This window comes from Musca autumnalis, unplaced genomic scaffold, assembly GCF_047663935.1.
Source record: "Musca autumnalis isolate F117 unplaced genomic scaffold, ASM4766393v1 scaffold_3, whole genome shotgun sequence".
Lineage (NCBI taxonomy): Eukaryota > Metazoa > Arthropoda > Insecta > Diptera > Muscidae > Musca > Musca autumnalis.
In genome coordinates this window covers 75210991-75227980 of record NW_027411866.1, presented here as the reverse complement: position 1 = coordinate 75227980, position 16990 = coordinate 75210991, and the positions used below count along the sequence as shown (strand labels likewise).

The following is a 16990-nucleotide window of genomic DNA, read 5'->3' as shown; positions in this document are numbered from 1 at the left end:
GCTCACAAATTTAGCAAAAAAATTTAATTTACGTGGTAGTTACGACCGCGTAAAGGAAAAAACATAGGTAAAAACACGTTGAAGCTAAACAGGTTTTTTACATTGCTATTCGATTTCTGATTAAACCATTCAAATGACAGACATCAGTCCAAAGTAAAAGTAGGAGAATTCAAAATGAAGATTACACTTCTAATGTATCACTTTCCAAAATTTCCACTGCATCCACCTTTTATGGATGCTGACATTTTGAAGCCGGATTTCAGGTGTTTTTTGTATTTTTTATGTAACTGGGACGCGCATTCGGATATTTCGAAGAACCAATTATAGGATTAAAGAACTCGCGATTTCGCATAATCTGATATGTATATTGAGTATGTAGCCCACACAGCAACAGAGTAATCTACTGCCAAAGGCCAAAATTTAGTGTGATATTTTTTCTGAAAAACCTATTTTTTGGGTACAGTATTTACAATATCTTTTTGAGTGTGCTGGTACCCCGCGATATTTTAGTTTTTCGACGATCCGGATCATATGAATCACAGATCATAAAAATCCATCTACTAGAACGGCGGAAATGGCTACTGCAAAAATTGAAAAATTTGCGAAAAATGTTTTTCAAAATATCGCTGACTAATTCGCGTTTTATGTGGATCGTTTCCATTTCAATGAAGAAAGTGAATCATCACTCGCGTTTGTGCGAAAACAGCGGTTAGAAAAATTTAGTGGCGTGGGAGCTGTATCCGATTTATCCAAAAAATACTGTGTGATGCTACATCCACGGTTCTTGATGGATTTTATTGAAATATGTTTAGATCGATGTATTTTTTCACGGTTGATAGTGAAATCGGATGCGCATAAAAAGTGTATGCACTTTGTGCAAAATATAAGCGTTATACAGTTTGTTGCACACTAAACTGCAGACGATGCTACATCTTAGCGGCCAAAGTAAATCCTGGCAAATATGTACAAATTAAAAGAGAAGAATTCGCTGTATTGGTAAACCGCATGCGCATCAAGTGATTTTGAGGATTTCGCGTTTTACACGCATTTCAAAATGAACATTACCCGATACAATTTTATTTCAAGATTATACCCCATTTAAAGGAACCCAACATTTATTTGAAAGATATCCATATCTTCTGCTAGATGTTAGCGTGTTTTCGAGAAGTGATTAGAATAAAAAATGTGATTTATTGCGTGAAATTTAACTAAAATAGAAGAAAAACTCCGACGTATTTTTCTTACATTTTGTTCAACTAACTCACAAAATAAAAAAATAAAAAATAGGCTGAGCCCGGCTGGGATTTGAACCCACGTCCTTGAAAACATATAAAAAAAATGTTGTCACGGCGTGTTAGCGTTCAAAGCCAAAACTCATAACTTCAAAGGCATCGCAAAAAGCGGTTGTTGTGAAGAAAATACATTTCAACGGCCAAATATCCGTTAATGTATAAAAACACATTTGCATTTGAAAAACGATAAGTTCTAGGACAGAGAAGCCATTACATAGTCGATACGTCCGAAGATTTGCTTTACCACCAATGAAACCAGGTAACGTAATTTGGTGACTATGTGGGTTCGAGTCCATGGCTTTCCTTTTTCACTTGCAAATAATTTCAGATCATTAAGCTTAACTCTAAACGAGAAAATTAATAAAATATTTTCTTTTACAAAAATTTTATAAATTTCCTCAATATATTTTTTTGTTTTCGCTATAATATGAAAACCACTAAACGGATTTGTATAGTTTTGGTTTCATTTGAATCTTCGCGATGTATAGATTACGTACATATTTTTTATATATTTTTCAGAGGCATAAGCAGGTTGAATTTTATTAAAACAAATTGCAAACTACCAATTGTTTGGAATTCTTTCCTAATTTCCGCGAAAATGCACAACTTTTTCACTAAAGTTATGGGACCTCAGTAAACATATAGTATGTAGGGAGCCCCTAATTAAGAGAGTTTCTCAATATAATGATTAGAGTCTTTTAAAGATTTTTTTCTTTTTATCAGAATTGAAACCGCCATAACTTTTGCGCGCAACAACCAAAATTAGTATCACGAACAGATTTAAGAATGGCATTTTTTTCCCAATCTATGTACCAAAAATCTTTCATGTAGCTTAAAAAAAAAATTTTAATTTTTTTTTTATGGAAAACTAAAAAATTTTGTCTTTTCTTCATATATATTAGGATGAAATTATATGTTTTAATTTTGGACTGTTAATTTTACATAATTCCATACTGGATCAAAATCTAGCAAAATCCTTTACTTTTTGGGAATATTGTTAAAGAAGGAAATTTTCCAAATGAAATTTCATTATGGGTCTCTGAATAAAAGAAATCTGTAACCGTAGCATTTAACATTCTTAGCAACACTTGTTTTTGATATATATGTTTTAGGGCAATATTTCCCAATTTTCATACAGATTGTCGTTGTTATTGGATACTGTAAATATCATATTAATGGTTTTTCGTTTTGAATTCATACAGAAGATGTTATACGTTCCATTCATAATGCTTTTGAAATATCTATATATATAAAAAAGGATGATGTTAGTTACTACGCTTATAACTCAAGAACCGCTGAACTGATTTTGACAATTCTTACCAATTCGGAATCGCCTCATGGCAGAAAAGGATAAAACCTAAAAAAATCGCGAAAATCTTTGAAAAAATTGCAAAAATATTTTTTGAAGAAAGTAAATGTTTCCACACATTTCTATCAAGCTTCACGTTTGGAGTATACCGGGACACTTTTTAGACAGTTTATGGCGAAAATTGTATATGCACCGACCGACTTTCATTTATTTTCAAGCGTCTTTTCAGGAAATTAACCGCGAAAAAAGGATAGACTTTAGTTTAGAGTTTGTAAATATTAGCAGTGTATTCGGTCAGTTTCCGATTGAAAAGATGAAGATGATAAGGCAGAAAGTGGTTGATTATTGAAAAATCAAGACCTTGGATGTAATTTCATTGGAAGTGAGGTTGCGGCATATATGCATACTTCTAAACCGTAAGTAAAAACATCTTCGAAACATCAACTTCCGATTTATGTCGTATAAAATTTGAGTATTACAGATATATATTGATATTATCTAGGTCCTGTCATGATGCTAAAAAATGATATCCCCACTGAAAAGGAGTATGAATTCAATCAGTTTAGTTCCCGCAAAGCTGGAAGGCAATTACAAATGGCCAAATACTTACATACATATGTATGTATATCGAAAAAGTATGATATTCAAAATTGGAAAGAACAAAGCAAGGGGTACTGGAGGTTTTTTGGTCGAATTATGTGTCAAATATGTTTATGTTTTTTTTTTTTCAAAATAGTCTGGCTTAATCCCATTGTTGTTGTTTTATTATTTTAAAACAACTAATTTATTAGTGGTCTGTCTGTAGTCTGTATCGGGCGAATACCTTTTAAACGATAATTAGTTTGTGATATTAAATTGACTATGTTATTTACAATTCTGCGAGTCAGAATTTTCATCTTTGGCACAAAACCCGTAATGTAACAGGAACTCGAAATTAAATACAGTTTGACCAAGTATCGCATGAGAACAGTAACGTGTTAGTGTGACCAGACTTCAAGCATCCGAAACACACAAAGAACGACAACTGAAAGAATAGCTCTGCTAACAAGGAGAAATGTACCAAGAACTGGATTGCGCAGTCTTAGTGAAAATACAATTACCGCAGTTGTCCGTTTTGCCAGAGCCATTGGCATTTAATTCCGAACTTGCAAAGCAAGTATAATTCGGTAGATCACTTTAAACATAGAAGTTAGAAAGAAAAGCAGACGAAGGTGGTTACTTGATAACGATCGGATCCCTCTGCTCAAAATAGGTTTATTGATTAAAACTCAACTTTAAATGATTATTCCCTACGATTGTATTCCTTCCTTCGTATTCAATTGCATGAGTAAAATATCACGTACAGTGGTGAAAACGAGGATTTCAGAAAACCGTCGATTATGAAACGAATATGAGCGTTATGATATTACTTTGCTTCAACTGTGTTAACGAAAATTTTTATTTACATCGCAAAATGTGTTATTGGCTTAAAAAACATCTTAGTCCCTATTTGCAGTTGCCTAATTTTCTCGCGACAATTGTCAGTTTATAGTATGGAGAGAGCCGAGGAAAATAGAAACACTTTGCCTCTCAGCACCTTCTCTCTTCGACAAACTGAAATTGGTTTAATATATATTTGCTTCATAGATGGTCTTACACAGTTCATAACAAAGAAATATTTGCAATTGAACTCTACAAGGTGATAGCAATAATAGTATTATAAGTTTGAGCCAAATACATCAAGTTCAGTACCTAACAGACTGCGAGACGAAGTTCGCCGGGTCACCTAGTTTGGAATATAAAAAACCCACATTGGTCCTGCCCAAATTGCGTATTTTTAGTACTTTCAACTTAAATTCCGTAGTTTGGATAAGCCATTGGTTGCGTATATTGCATGCGAAAATACGCTAGAGGTCTACGGCTATGGTCCAGTGAAAATATAGGTGTCATATGGGCTCTCACATGCACAATTTGGTGTGGTCCAAAAAACCTACAATGATGGGACTGACTCCTACTTTGCTGGCATTTCGGAATTAACCCTAGCAACCCGACCTGGTTTTTTTTTTTCAAATATATATTCACCACAAATGTGTTTAAAGCTGTTTAAATTGAACGCACAACATATTCTGTATGAATTTATAACGAAAAACCATCAATAAGATATTTATATTTTTCAATCACAACGACAATCTGTATGAAAATTGGAAAATATGGCCCTAAAACCTATATATCAAAAACAAGTGCTGCTAAGAATGTTATATGTTATGGTTACAGATTTCTTTTATTCAGACACTCACAATGAAATTTCATTTGAAACATTTCTTTCTTTAACAATATTCCCAAAAAGTAAAGAATTTTGCTAGATTTTGATCCAGTATGGAATTATGGAAATAATGGAAATATTACATGATATAGGAATGCAAGACAATGAACTTATGTGCATAAAAAGTCTCTATTGGAATCAGTCGGCAAGAATTGAAGTAAGTGGAGAACCAACAAAAGAAATTGGCATCTCAAGGGGTGTTAGACAGGGCTGTCTTCTATCTCCCTTATTGTTTAATGTATATTCAGAGAAAATATTCCAAGAAACGCTAGAAGGAGAAAACGTCGGAATAAAAATTCATGGGAAAATAATTAATAACATAAGGTATGCGGACGATGCCACGTTACTAGCTGGAAGTATATCCGGTCTCCAGAAACTTGTGGAGAAACTTGCACGTGTAAGTGAGAAATATGGCCTTAAAATAAACATGAAGAAGACGAAATATATGGTCATAAGCAGAAAAAATCCCCATGCAGATGTGACCTTAAAAGTTCAAGGTACAGAAATTGAAAGAGTGCGATCTTTTAAATATCTAGGGATACTAATAAACGACCAATGGGATCCCTCGAAAGAGATTAAAAGTCGTATAGAGATGGCGCGAGATGCTTTTTGTAAATACAACAAACTTATGAAAAGCCATGACATAAACGTAACAACGAAAGTACGTTTTATAAAATGCTATGTTTGGTCGGTGCTGCTATATGGAACAGAAGTTTGGACGCTCAAATCCTCTGATGAAAGAAAATTGGAAGCCTTCGAAATGTGGATTTACCGGCGAGTACTGAAAATACCATGGACTGCGAAAATTTCTAATGACGAAGTACTAAGAAGGATGAATGTAAGCCGGCAGTTAATAACAACAATAAAAAGTCGCAAAATAGCATATCTTGGACATGTATTAAGGAACAATAAATACAACATTTTACAAGCAATTTTAAAAGGAAAAATTGATGGAAGGCGTGCTAGAGGAAGAAAAGAAACATCTTGGCTCAAAAACATCATGGACTGGACAGGTTATACCGACGAAACTGATCTGCTGAATGCTGCAAGACACAGAGAGCTGACAACCACTATACTATAACATAAATATAATGCGATAAATATTAAAAAACAAAATGAATTGTACGATCACTTATATCCGGATAACGGATGAGTAAATAAAGAAGAAAGAAGAAGATGGAATTATGTAAAATTAACGGTCCAAAACTAAAACATATAATTTCATCCTAATATATATAAATTTGTAATCTATTTTTTAAGGAAATAGTGTACATAGATTTATGGTTTATTTTGAAACTCATAGTGATTTCAAATCAACCGTGAAAAAATACATGGATGTAAAACTATTTCAATAAAATCCATCAAGAACCCTGAATGTACCATCACACAGTATTTTAGGGATAAATCGGATACTACTCCCATGCCAATAAATTTTTTAAACCGCTGTTTTCGCAAAAACGCGAGAGATGTATCAGTTTCTTCATTGAAATGAAACGATCCACATAAAACGTGAGTTAGTCCGCGATATTTTCAAAAACATTTTTCGCAGATTTTTCAATTTTTGCATTTTGGTGTATAAGTTTTACAACTACCTTCAATTTCAAGTTAGAGCTATTTTGGTCGCAAAATGTAGCTCACGATTTTAGCTACTTTAATGACTGGCTAAAAAATCCTCTACAGTTGGGTAATCTAATTCCTATTTTACTGTTCTAGTTCCAAAACGTATGAGAAACATCATAAAATCCAATATATGATATTACGAAAACGCATAGAAATGATGTGAGCCATTGGAACTGCATAGTGAACTAGATAGTTCTATATAGTTCATTTGCACAACTCTAAAATCCTTAAAATAGCAAAAATCCTCCAAAAATGCCGAAAATCGGACCACTTATATGGGCTTTATATTAAAACTTGCTCATATGTCATCATTTGTTCAGTCAATTATGGCGATAATATGGCTAAAACCATCAAAATACCGAAAATCGGGAAGTACCGTTCTTTGGGGGTTACATCAAAACGTGGACCTAAGCAAGAAATGTCTGGGAGATAGATTTGTAGCCCCAAAGAAGACTAAGTACCAACTTTCAGCAATTACGGTGTGATGAAAATACCGAAAATCAGGAGGTACCATAGAAAGGGGCTATATGAGCCCTTCTATGGAACTATATTAGCCCTTCTATGGGGCTATATTAGTCCCATCGAACCGAACCGACAAATTCCTGGGAGAAGGTTTTGTAGCACCAAAGATTTCGGTGTGATAATGTTGATATAACCCCCGTAATATAGTCCCAAAGAAGTCTAAATGCAAATTTTCAGCCATTTCGGTGTGAACAAAAAAAAAAAAACAAAACATTGTTCCACAACATCCCATACGGGACAAGGGAGACTTCTCTCATATCAATGAGTGCACCCCGATTCATATTTAGCTCAATGATATGGGACCTACTGTTTATCGCCGAGTCCGAACGGCGTGTCTTAAGACACCACTTGTAGAGAAGTTTTTCAAGGCTGAAATACTCAGGAAATGACGCCAACATTACTGAGGAGTATTTTGCCACCGTTGAAAAATGTTTGATTTTGCTTGGCCGGGGAATCGAACCCCCGACCTTCTGCGTGCAAGGCGGGCGTGCATACCATTGCACCACGGTGTAATAATGAGACTAAAACATTGGAAATACCGAAAATCAGAAGGTACTGTTCTATGGGGCCTATATCAAAACGTGGACCTATACCGACAAATTTCTGAGGAAAAGTTTTGAAGCCCCCAAGAAATCTAAAATTTTAGTCAATTCAGTTAGATAATGCCATTACAACCTTAAAAATACAGAATATCAGGAAGTGCCTTTCTATGGGGGTTATATCAAAACGTGGACCTATACTGACAAATTTCTGGGAAAAGATGTTGTAGCCACAAAGGAGACTAAATACAAATTTCAGTAATTTTGGAGAGATAATATTGCTAAAATCTTCAAAATACCGAATGGTACCTCCAGTTCTATGGGAGCCATATCAAAACCTGGACCTACATATACTGAAAAATTTCCGAGGGAAAGTATTGTAGCCTCAAAGAAGACTGAATTTGAATTTCCTGCCATTTCGATAAGAAAATGTGACTAAGCCTTCAAATTACCGAAAAACCAACCTATATCAAAACCTGAACCGATATAGCCTATTTTAATACCAAACATTCTAAGAGTAATAGAAACTTCTGTACCAAGTTTTAATGCTTTATTTTAAATATTGCGAACAGATAGATGGACGGATGGACATGGTTATATGAACTTATTTTATGCTGATCAAGAATATTTTTTGTGTGTTAAAAATGGAATGACAAAGTTTATTATACCCTCCACTTTATGGTGGAGGTAATAAAAAGAAGTAAGAAAAGGAATTAGAGTTTGGTTGAGTTTTGAGAAATCTAGAGGATGTCATTACCACAATTTTTGCTCATATAGAAATATTTTTATAATATCCTTTTAGGTCATTATTTAGACTCTTTCTTCTATCTAAGATATATTTTATTTAAAAATTTTATCAATTTTGATTTGTTCTATTAAAAATAGTTAAAACGTAACCCTTGTATACGAGTATTTTCTGCACTGTCAATTTGCCATGCATTTAGAAATGTTGATTGGATTTGTTAAATTTGCACATATGTCTGGTATGCTAATCCATTGTCAGACCCTCTTTATTTCAACTATTTACACATGTTAAGCCCTTTTTAAGTGGCAATATAATTTATTACATTTTAATACATATGTGAATATATGGCGTGGGTATGATTTCTGACACTTTGTAGAAGAGAATGAAATTAAAAAGTGAATGAAATTAAAAATTCATTCAAAGTCAAAGAAAATAACAGAAAATTTTCATTTCTAAGGAAAGACCGTCATACTGTAACCATCGATAGAGACTACATTGTTGCTGAAATATCAAATAGTTTTAATACTAACCTATGCTGGTAATGTCCACTTTATTTGAAGTTCGTCTTTACATTTGTGGACTTACTACTGTATGTAGATATAAAATAATGTGTGTTCTCGACGGCAAACGTAAGCTAGTCTTCAATGTGCCTAGATTTTCTGCTCTACTCTACGTTTGATCTTTCTGGGTGTACCGTCAAAGGTTTCGATTACAAACACCGTTTTAAGTGGACCACATAACTACACCAACGTAACTACAACCTGATCCATAGCTTTTAAAGAATTTTTCTCTCAATCACTTACAGCGTTGCCTCACACTTTTTGCACCCATGAATCCGATCCATCCCAGCCAGCATTTTTTAAAATTTTTAATCAAATTCGAGTCCTTTTTGATACGACTGCGCGATTAAAAAACTGGAATTTGAACACATTTTCTAATCATAAAATACTCCTTTGTCGGGAGAAAAACGTAACGACTCTTCTAAGCAAATCCTCTTTCTGATGGTATATTTATTGTATTTATTGGTGATCTGTTGATTAATTTGTGAATCTTTTTCGAGTCTTTTTTCAGTCATGTTTATAAGCGTTTATAACTCCTTAGAGAATCATTTATCAGTCTTTTTTCAGACGAAGAGGAAAAAATTAAAGGAAATTTCTGTTTTATTCTTCTTTCTGCTTCTTTTATTTGTTTTGTTTTTGTTTCCTTTATATGTTTTGTTTTCTTTCTGCTTTGTTATAATTATACCCTACACCACTATGTGGGGAGGGTATTATAAGTTGGTTTTGGCCAAAAAGTTTGTAACGCATCGAAATAATGGTCGTAGACCCATACTTATATATACCAAAATGAATGTCTCGACGAGCTGAGTCGATCTGGCTATGTGTGTCCGTCCGTCCGTCCGTCCGCCTGTCCGTCTGTCCATCTAAACCTTGTAATCACGCTACAGGTCGCAATTTTGATCGGATCGTCACGAAATTTTGTATGTTGATGGGGGTCCCGGAGGGGAAGAAGCCTATTGATTTTGGTGATGGTCGGATAATATTTAAGGGTCGGAATGCGCAAAAAACTTATGTGGATAAAAAGACAACGTTTTTTTCCAAAGCGAACATCTCAGGTTCTATATGGGGTATACTAAAAGCAAAACCTGACTATGAAAGTAAAAAATCTCACCTTTCTAATGATGTAAAGTAGGTTCTGGTAGGTGATCAAACAACGAAGATATTGCAATAGTAGCAAATAAAACCCAAATTTTCATTTTTGCGATTTTAATTATAATGACGAATATCACAGCTTTGGTTGAAAACTTCCCAAAAACAAAGCCTGACTATGAAAGTAGAAGATCCCATCTTTACAATGATGCAAACTAGGTCGGCGTAGGTAACCAAATAACGGACATATCGCAATAGTCGGTAATACATCCCATTTTTCTATTTTTTTGTGGAAATCACGCTACAGGTCGCAATTTTGATCGGATCGTCACGAAAATTTGAGGGTTAATGGGGGTCTCACAGAGGATGAAGCCTATTGATTTTGGCGATGGTCGGATAATATTTAGGGGTCATAATGGGCAAAAAACTTATTTGCATAAAAATACAACGTTTTTTTTTCCAAAGCGAATGTCTCAGCTTCTATATGGGGTATACCAAAAACAAAACATGTCAATGAAAGTAGAAAATATAACCTTTCTAATGATGTAAAGTTGGTGCTCGTAGGTGATCAAACATCGAAGATATCGCAAAAGTAGCAAATAAAACCGAAATTTTCGTTTTTGCGATTATAATTATTTTGACGAATATCACAGCTTTGGTTGGAAACTTTCCAAAGGCAAAGCCTGACTATGAAAGAAGTAGATCCGGTCTTTACAATGATGTAAACAAGGTCGGCGTAGGTAACCAAATAACGGAGATATCGCAGTAGTCGGTAATACATCCCATTTATCCATTTTTTTGGAAATCACGCTACAGGTCCCAATTTTGATCGAATCGTCACGAAATTTTGAAGGTTAATGAGGGTCTCACAGAGGAAGAAGCCTATTGATTTTGGTGATGGCCGGATAATATTAAGGGATCGGAATGGGCAAAAAACTTATTTGGAGAAAAGTCAACATTTTATTTCAAAGCCAACATCTCTGTTTCTTTAGGAGGTATATCAAAAGCAAAACTTGGCTAGGAAAGTAGAAAATATCACCTTTACAACCATGTAAAGTAGGTTGTCGTAGGTGGTCAAATAGCAGAGATATGGAAAGAGCCGATAATGCATCCCATTTTCCGATTCTTTGTAATCACGTTACAGGTCGCAATTTTGATCGGATCGTCACGAAATTTTGGGTGTTAATGGGGTTCCCACAGAGGAAGAAGCCTACTGATTTTAATGATGGTCGGATAATATTCATGGTCGGAATGGGCAAAAACTTATTTGGAGAATGGTCAACGTTTTGTTTCGAAGCCAATACTTCTGTTTCTTTAAGAGGTGTATCAAAAGCAGAACCTGGCGAGGAAAGTAGAAAATATCACCTTTACAATGATGTAAAGTAGGTTGTCGTAGCTGCTCAAACAACAGAGATATCGCAATAGTCGGTAATGCATCCCATTCTCCGATTTTTTTGTAATCACGCTACAGGTCGCAAATTTAGTCGGATCGTCACGAAGTTTTTGGAATTTTATGCGGGTAACACAGAGGAAGAAGCCTATTTATTTTGGTGATGGTCGGATAATATTCAGGAGTCGGAATAAGCAAAAAGCTTATGTGGAGAAAAGTCAACGTTTTTTTTTCTTATGCGAATATTTCCGCTTCTAGTAGTAGTATTCCAAAAGGAAAGCCCGCCAATGGAAGAAGAAAATATGTCCTTTACATTGACGCAAAGCACGGTGGCGTAAGTGGGCAAAAAACCGAGATATCGCAAAATATATTATAAAATATATCCAATTTTTCCATTTTTTGTAATCACGCTACACGTTGGAATTTTGATGGGATAGTCACGAATTTTTGGGGGTTTAAGGGGCCCCACATAGGAAGATGTCTATTGATTTTGGTGATAGTCGGATAATATTTATGGATCGGAATGGGGAAAAACTGATGTGCAGACAAATTCAAAATTTTATTCTTTGTGAATATATCGATTTCTAGTAGGGTTATTTCAACGACAAAGTCTGTCAATGGCAGAAGAAAATATTACCTGTACATTGGTGTAAAGTAGGTTGGCGAAGGTGGTCAAACAAGGGATATACCACAATAGTCGGTAATGCATCCAATTCTTCCATTCTACAGGTCGAAATTTTGATCGTATGGTCACAAAATTTTGCTGATGGTGGTCCCAGAGAGAAAGAGGCATATGTTTTTTGATTAGAAACCAAAATATATTTGGTGGTAGTCGGATTATGTACCCTAGAATAAATGTTTACCAGAGAAAAGCTTATGTACAGGGGTAGTGGTGTAGGGTATCATATGGTCGGCCCCGTCCCGACTATAGTCTTTGCTCACTTGTTTATGTTGCGGTGGTTAGTATACTGTTTCTTCATTTCACTTGGAAAAACCTGGACATGTGTTGTTGTTGACAATACTCTTAATATTGTATATCAAATTTTAGTAGAAAGTGTATATGAGAATTACATACATCCAAACAAAACAATAAGTGTTTAATCATATATATTTTCAAAATCTGATCAGAAGACCCATAATTCTAATCACTTTTCAAACAATTGCATGATCCTTTTTGATTAAGCATTTTTCAATCTTCAGATGATCAAAATGTGACAATAAAAAACGAAAAAATAGTCGAAGTTTACAGGCCTCCATGATTTATTTTCGATTGTTATAAAGTTTTTGATTGTAATTTAAATTGAATTCCTTTTAATCATTAGAGGGAGTCACTTTCGGGTCCCTTTCTGATCGTACAAGTGAGTTAATCAGTTTTTGATCACCAAAAGGACTCTGGGATATAAAAAGAAGTTAAATTTATACCAATATTCTATATATACTTTTATCTACAATTTTAACCAAACTACCTGCAATTTGACAGTTGAAGTTTCCAGTGGTCACAAAACTTTTCCACCAAAAATCTTTAACATAGGTCCATGTTTTGGTAAAGCGCCCACATAACGGAACCTTCCGATTTTCAGTATTTTGAGGATAATAGCTAACATTTTTAACCGAACTATCTGTAATTTGGCATTTAAGGTTCTCGGTAATGACGACTCTGTGCCACCAAAAATCGTCGATATAGGCCCATGTTTTGGTATAGCCTCCATAAAAAGGTACCTCCTGATTTTCGGTGTTTTGAGGATTTTAGATACATTTGTCAGCATAGGTTGACATTTTGGTATATCCCCCATATAACGGTACCTCCCGAGTTTCGGTATTTTGAGAACTTTAGCTATAATTTTTAACCGAACTAGCCGTAATTTGACATTTTAAGTTTTCAGTGTCCACGAAACTTTCCCACTAAAAATCGTCAACATAGGTCGATGTTTTGGTATAGCTCCCATATAACGGTACATTCCGATTTTCAGCATTTTGAGGGTCTTAGCTACATTGTTTTACAGAACAACCCGTAATTTGACTTTTTAGGTTCCCTGCAGTTATAAAACTTTTCTACCAAATATTTTAAAGATAGGTACACTTTGATTGATACACTTTGACCTTTCACATGGTCGAAAAATGTGTCCACCTAAAATTGTGAAAGGAAACTAATTATTCAATTTTATTTAAGACTATTTTATGGTGGAGGGTATAAAAGTTCGGCCCGGCAGAACTTTATTTAATATGAAAATGTGCTTCTTCTCTCTATTTTCAGTTTGGTTTAAATTGGTTCTTGCGAATGGAAGCTTGGATTGAAGATATTTAAAATACCATAATCTGCATCATGAATATATTAAAAATATCAGAAGTGGTGTAGTTTGTCATATTGTCAGTCCCGCGGAATATTGGTTCTTTTCTAACTGGTTTTTGATAACAACGTGTAATTAAATCTTTTTCAGATTATACCGATATGTATTTTCTAAACACATGATTCGTGCATGTACGTGTTATTAAGATGTCATAAGTCTTTTGGTTCGTATCTGAGCTTTCGCGAAACTGTAACAGTAGACCCGTACCCATTTCTTGAACATTTGTGGCAACAAAATAGTTATTCTTGTCTTTTTCAATGTCGGAAAAATTTTAATGTCATGCCTAGGATATGGACACAAGGACATGTGGTCTTTTTATGCGTTCTATTCTTGGTCTGCGCGCCCTTGTCTTCGGTTGAAACATAGATGTATGTATGTAAGACTAATGTTAGAGATAGAAATGTCGCTAGTATTTTATAAACAGAACAGAATCTGCAGGCATATCAGTAGCGCGATTATCTAACTCATTTTTTGAGTTACCGACAAAAATCGGTAAAATTTAAATGCTTATAATTTCGTTAATTAACAATATATGTCGGCTAGTTAACGACCAATAAGAAGTGGTCGAAAAGTTCTAATGATAGATAGAGTGATGTCAACTTTTATTGATACTTTTCATTCATAATTTTGCGTTTTAATTTTACCGATTTTTGTGGGTAACTCAAAAAATGAGTTACAGTATTCCACTACAGGTCCTCGTGTACATGCGCCACTCCGTAAACTGAACCTTTTCGTGAAGAGTTCATATATTTCAGGAATAGATCATGTCCTTAAAGCTTGTGAATATAACGGGGGAAATTGTTCATTCCTAGTAAATAACCATTTTTTCTAAGGGTGGACAGTTAACCCTACGACCATCGCTGGTTAAACCTTTCACTAGAATGTTGACTACATGTCCAGTATATTTCACTTCGTATACTCATATATAACATCTTATCTAGACAATGAAATCATTACGAACATTACCTACCTTACAGCATTACAACTCTAAATGTACTACTCTCGCTCACCTTAGAAAAATCAAATATATTATCGCACACACTTTCGTCTATCTATCTAACTGGATCTCTACAACCATAAACCGCAAAAATGTAATTCAAAAGAGGAAGGAAACATTTCGGTGGCAAATGAATGTGAACAAGCGTACGCGTGAACGTAAAACGTAAATGTGTTACAAATGACATTTAAGCAATATTTCAGCAACGAATTTTTACAGCAATTTATGAAGCGCACAATAATCGTTTGTCACTTCAGTAAATAATGTTGGGGCAATGAACGCACCCACCTACCACTTTTATAGGCAGACGACGCAATGTGGTATGGAAAAAATATTTTTGCTAACTTGTGAAAAACATTTTCACAAATTTCATGCAATATTTGAAATGGTAAGCAGACCTTAATGCTGAGGTTCGTAATTTAATAACTCTCGGATGTTTTATGAGTTCTATATTATATAGATCTAATGATATTTTAATTGGAACAAACCACAAATATCGTCCCATCAGTCGGTCTTATTAACAACCCGTTTTTATTTCGCATTTTTCACACTAAAAACAATTTGAATGTATGAAGTATTCGAAAGAAATCAAAAGTTCATGGCAGAGATCACATGAGTTTGATTTGATAACATGTCGGAGTGTATTAATTATTCGAAAGAAATCAAAAGTTCATACCTGGTTCAAAATTGTCCATCCATCTCAACCCATATTTCTAACTTTAATTTTTCAACATCACTTTACTGTTCCTTTCACAAATTGTCGTTGTTACTGTCGCCGCTCGCTAATACTAATGACACACAGTTACCCTAATGACATAATTTATTGTAAATGTCAAAATTTATGTCCTTTGTCGCCTATTCGGTAACTACGTAAATGATAACTCCCATCAACCATTTCACTAACAAAAATTGGAATTCTACGAACACATCGAGTCTGTGGGTTATAGAAAAAGTTGGCACAAAAAAAAAGATGAACGATGATTGTGTCGGGTAGATGAGCAATGCAAAATTTACATCATTTAATGTTTAATGGAAGCGAATAAAACCGAAACGAAAGATCTCTATCACCAGCATTCAGGGACAATGATAAATTTTCATTTCGCCAAAGAAAAATAATGTTCGCTTTACAGAGTGACCGAGCAAATGTGAAGATAAAAATGTCATAATATCTTTATCATATTTTCGTGTGAAGGAGAATGTCAGTGTGCAGAAAATTTTGTTAATAAATGCGAAATTTAAAAGCTTTAAGGCCATTTTGCAATTTTATTACAATGTTTTTTATTTAAGGTTTGATTGAAAAATGGGAAAAATATGCTGCTGTACAACGAACCCAATATTGATTTACCTAACATAACACCTATCCAAATAGTGATTTATTGTTAAATTAAACAAGAAAAAAACGTTATGTTCGGCAGGGTCGAACTTTTTTATCCTTCACCATCAAAAAAGTCTTAATTAAAATGGAATAATTAGTCTAAATTATATAATCTAATCTAAAAAATGTGTTCAGCCAGGTGAAAGGTACCACTATGGGGCTATATCAAAGTGTCTAGCTATCTTAACAATTTTTGGTGGAAAAGTTTTATAACTTCAGGGAACCTCAAAATTCAAATTACGGGTAGTTTCGTCAAACAATTTAGCTAAGACCCACAAAATACCGAAAATCGGGAGGTAAAAATTGTAGCTAAAATTCTCAAAATACCAAAAATCGGGAGGTACCGTTATATGGGCACTATAACAAAACATGGACCTATGTTGACGATTTTTGGTGGAGATGTTTCGTGAAAACTGAGAACATGAAATGTCAAATTACAGCTAGTTCGCTTAAAAATTGTAGCTAGAATTCTGAAAATACCGAAAATCAGGAGGTACCGTTATATAGGGACTATACCAAAATATGGACCTATGTTGACGATTTTTGGTGGAGAAGTTTCGTGGCTACTGAGAACTTCAAATATCAAATTACAGCTAGTTCGGTTAAAAATTGTAGCCAAAATTCTCAAAATACCGAAAATCGGGAGTTGCCGTTATATGGGGACAATACCAAAATATGGACCTATGTTGACGATTTTTTGTGGAGGAGTTTCGTGGCTATTGAGAACCTCAAATATCAAATTACAGCTAGTTCGGTTAAAAATTGTAGCCACAATTCTCAAAATACCGGAAATTGGGAGGTACCGTTATATGGGGGCTATACCAAAACACGGACCTATGTGGACGATTTTTGGTGGAGAAGTTTCGCCTCCCTATAAAACAATGCCATGCAGGGTTTAAGGC

General features: G+C 34.5%; 1 protein-coding gene across 19 annotated transcripts in view; it reads left to right on the top strand.

Moving 5' to 3' along the window:
* Positions 1-16990, top strand: part of X11Lbeta — an 815486-nt gene that overhangs the window by 707879 nt on the left and 90617 nt on the right. The window lies entirely within an intron of this gene.